General features: G+C 38.8%; 1 long non-coding RNA gene across 1 annotated transcript; it reads left to right on the top strand.

The window, feature by feature from the left end:
* The first annotated feature begins 3,653 nt into the window (after positions 1-3,653).
* On the top strand, positions 3,654-4,356 carry LOC117562414. The gene is made up of 3 exons (XR_004571535.1): positions 3,654-3,710; positions 4,009-4,063; positions 4,274-4,356. It is a non-coding gene; the product is annotated as an uncharacterized LOC117562414 (long non-coding RNA).
* Positions 4,357-4,592: the final 236 nt, after the last annotated feature.

The following is a 4,592-nucleotide window of genomic DNA, read 5'->3' as shown; positions in this document are numbered from 1 at the left end:
GTATTACAACTTTGTTGTTGATCTCAACCTCTGAAAAAATATAGACTGCCATGGCCACGGAAACCCCTGCCATCCCTCCGAAAAAGAAAAGAAAAAGCAGGAAGAGACCTCTTTCTAATCCAGTGGTCACACGCAGACGTGAGAGACAATGGGAAACACAACGCCCCGCATCAGGTTAGTTCTTTACTATATCATGATTTCTAAGTCTAAGAATAAAGATAATTCATAACAAAGTTATTTTGGTGTACACAGTATGAAATTATGTAATTTAAAGATACCTCTTGACAAATCTGTTGCAATGTTTAAAACATTTCCAAATGAAATCAAGATATTTTAAGAGCCTGTGATGATAATCCTTGCCTGTGTTGTATTTTTTAAAATGTGTACCTCGATTTGGATAAAAGTATGCCAAATGTAAATTGTCATTGTGATGCTGTGGTAATAAGTTCTTAGTTTCATTACCTACAGTCCTTACAGAGCATTTTCATATTACAATGAATTGGTGTCATTTTAGATTGATTGAAGGGTTAAGCAAAAATGACTGTCTCTGCAGCTTCACAAGCCAGAAGAGACGATCCTGTGTATGAGGAAGGCCTTCAGCTAGAACATCAAGAGTTTGGTAGTCTTGGTGAGTATATTGATTATAACAGCAGTTGACTGGCACTACAGTTTTTCCCAATGTTTCCATTTGTATACTCATCTAGTTAATCATAATAAAGTATTGAGTATTGACTGTTTCATGACAAGTGAATGCATATTTGGTATAAGTATCACTTGCTAATATTGCTTTGGATGCATATGATGATTCATAGCATGTTGCTATTATTAGTCTGCATATATTTTTCCAACTCAAAAGTGGTTCAGTATACTACCTTAATATCCATCATACCAGTTTTAGGGTGGCGGCTTAACAGCTGTTTTATTTTTTAGAAACTCATCTTTAAGAGTTAAGGGACACCCTAACTGCAGTACAGGTTCCGGAGGCAACAGACGGAACGGTTTCTGCCTGGGCACAAAGGCAGCTTCTCACAGATGTGAGAATGAAAACGGCTAGGCCAATGCTTTTTAATGCAAAACTCTCAGCTGAGAGAATAGCCATTCAGAAGTGCCACAGATGCTGTGCAGAAGAAGCGGCTATTAGGTGCCTGGACTGTGTTCCACTGGACATGGAGTTCCTCTGTGCAACCTGTGACATGGAGGCCCACAAGAGGAATATCTTCCATGACAGAGAGGCTGTGTTCAATGGATTTCTGGAGCCCATTCCCCCTACAACTGCTGTGGTGGTGGATGAAAATGGCCAGCCTCAGTTTTGTGAACAAAGTATGTAAAGGTTAACATTACATTACAATGTCCCATTATAATGTAGTTCCCAAAATTAAGTGCGAATGGGAAGTGTACATAGCTGATTGAAAAAAGTATGATTGGTTTTGACTAGGGCTGCAAGATATGTGGAAGTTATGCAACATTTTATTGAATATCTTTATAATCTGGAGAATTAAGGAAAAACTGTAAATACACCCTTCCTAATTTATTTTCTATATTGCAGTATGTCAACTGCCCGTTCCTACTCCAAGGTCAATCTGTGAATGCTCTGATGACGTCACAGTGACTCCTTGGAAGCATATTTCTGTGGTCACCATCAACGGTATGTTGTTCTGAAAGCCCTTCTTTTTGTACAAGTAGTATTGTACGGCAGAGTTTTACCACTTGGTGCAATGCAAAGATTTGTATCACCTGGTCATTTTCAGACAACACCCAAATGCCATGTCAAATAGCTAATATATCATATATGCACATCTATGTATAAAATCCAATATTTTAAGGCAAACTCACAGTTTAATTACCGAAATACCTTTACTTTTTCCATTTGTTCACAGGACGATACAATGTCTGCTTGCCTCGGAAATCCTGTCCATCCTGCTCTGCAGAATGGACTCCTGAGGTTAAAGACCTGCTTTTGTATCGGTACTGGACAGCTAGCACCAGCTGCCAGACGCTTTACAAATATGATGTGTTCACCTCATTCGAGCACATGAAGGTGACAGCACCAGCCATGTCCAGGCAGGCATTTCTGAAAATGTTGGAGCACAGATCTGTTCAAGCTGGACGGGTAAATCTGCCTGAATCACACGGAAACATACAAAAAACAATATCATATTACTGTATACCATATCATAAATTGTTGGCATTGCTTTCAAAACAATTACTAATCCACTTTTTTTAAATCAATATACAGACAGGTATTATCTGTGCTGATACATTTCAGCGAAGCTTCTTCTAGTTTTGCTTCTGTCAGTACAAACAAGAGGATATGTGCCAGGTCCATCACTTTGTTTGTCCAGCATGTTCTCCAGACATGTTGGCTGTCTGCTGTGATGGAAACCGCAAGCATTACCGCTTTTCCAAGTCAAAAGGGTATGTATAGGTATTATTGAAAATGATAAAGAACACACCGCTAATACAAATAGTAGCCCTTGGGGTTGTGTTTGAGTAGCCATAACAGACATTAAAACAAATCATAGTAATGTAGTGCTTTGTGATTTTTATTATTGACTTGTATGTTAACTTATCATGGACAGGACTGAGGAGCCGCCAATCTATGAGGGCTTGTTCCTGGCCAAGGATGAGGAAGTCGCAACATTTGTTGACCTTGTCAGAGGCAACATGAAAAGTGTACGTTTTTTTTCTTATTATGATAGTTGCAGTTACACCTGTGGTGTTCTTTTTTATATATGTCAAAACTTGTGTGTAATAAACTGACTTTATAGGGAAATGACAGTGCCGTCTGTGGTACTGCCAAATTCACCGCTGGCAGAGAGATGTCAAAAAAGTCTGGTGCCCAGATAGACGAGGAGGGCATTCAAGTGGCAGTTTGCAGGTATGTATTTGTAAGTGTGTCTGTGTGTGTATATGTGTTTGGTTCTTGAGTCTGGTCTCATTATTTCAGTTTTAATAGCAATCCAAGTCTAAGTCTTTGTAAGAATTGGAAGCATTAAACACTTTTGATTGTGGAGCGGAATTGATCCATCCTTTGTAGCATCCAAGTGATATTTGTTGTTATAGCCACCTAGATGACAGAGATGAGTGCTTAAGCCAGGCCTTGCTGTGTCAGTTTATTATTAACAACTAGATTTTCTTCTGATTAATCAGACATGGGTTTCTCTTACGAGGACTGAACCACTTCCGTGGAGAAATATACGCGTACCCAATGTTTCTCCAAAAAGAGATGTCCAAGAAGGCAAATGTTGACTTCTTCTGTATGGATGTAACATGCAGGTAATCCTCACTGTCATATTGCACATCCACAAAAATGTTTAAAATGGCCTATGCCTCAGCAGTCATTTTAGATGATATTGATATTGTTGTCATGTCAATTAAAAGTTTATCTTTGTAACACTCAATCACAAAATGCTGCTCCTGCTTCTTAGGTACTGGCCATACCTTAATAAAAATAGCCGAGGGATTACCAGAGCTTCTGCCGTTGACAGAAATGAGGCCATTTCTTAGCGTGATGCATGCTAAAGCCCATACAGCAAAATGCGAGGTACATAACATCTTTAATGCAAAGGATTTTTAATGTTGTGCATGGCATGCCTTATTGGATATCAAAAACGTTGCTATATAACACTATTTGCGCTGTGTTGCAGGTAAGATGGGGTGGCAGAAGTCAGGACGGGGCAGGAAACACAGTGGGAGAGGAAGTAGAGCAGGTATGTTATTAATGGCATTATTATAACTGTATGGATACAAGAGGTCTTAATAGAAAGCAGTACAAATATGTATGTGTCATCTCAGTGACAAGCCTGTTGATTAGTTTAAAGCATATCCTTTATGTCTGAGTTCAAATGAAAGATAGGCAGCTCATATGTTCAGCAACACTAAATGCATGCACATTGTAGGAAGTCAGTACACAAGTTTTCTCTTAAACCATCCAGTTCAAGATCTATGATGTGTAGGTAATATTGTTATGTAATGGTGACCGGACATTAATTGTAACATTCATTATAGGTGAACAGCTTTCTCTCCAGGGCAGCTCTGGTCACAAAATACATGACAAAATCAGGTTGGTATTAACACTACACACTGCGATAAGGCAGCCCTGATAAGTATTTTACAGAGAGTTCCCTCCGTAAAAACATTATTGGTGTATTACCAGTTCAACAACCTTTTAACGATTGGGTTTAGTCATGTCTATCAGGTTTCTCACTCAGTATTGCCTTTTTGATGTGAATACTTACTTTTTTGTTTGTGGATATATTTTTGTGTTTTTTAGGAAGAGTGAACATGCTTACTCAACAGGCCATGGGATGGAACAGAAGGAAGAGGGACAACCTTCATCAAGTTTTAGCACACAGATATGTAAAAGTAAGGGCAAATTACAATTGTCTTCTCATCTGACATTACATATGAAGGATGTCTGCAATGTAACCTCATGGCTATATACATTATGTTCTCCCTTATCCACACTTCCTCTTGCAAGTCAGATGGTGTCATGGAATGTTTCAACTGTTCTTCTGAAGGTCTTGTACTGAAAACTGGTGTTCTTTGCATTATGGTGTTGCATGGCGCTTTTGCTCTGACATTTTCTTTTT

The sequence above is a fragment of the Gymnodraco acuticeps genome, unplaced genomic scaffold (genome assembly GCF_902827175.1).
Source record: "Gymnodraco acuticeps unplaced genomic scaffold, fGymAcu1.1, whole genome shotgun sequence".
In the NCBI taxonomy this organism is placed as follows: domain Eukaryota; kingdom Metazoa; phylum Chordata; class Actinopteri; order Perciformes; family Bathydraconidae; genus Gymnodraco; species Gymnodraco acuticeps.
The sequence above is the reverse complement of the archived record's forward strand: the minus strand, read 5'-3'. Positions and strand labels throughout refer to the sequence as shown.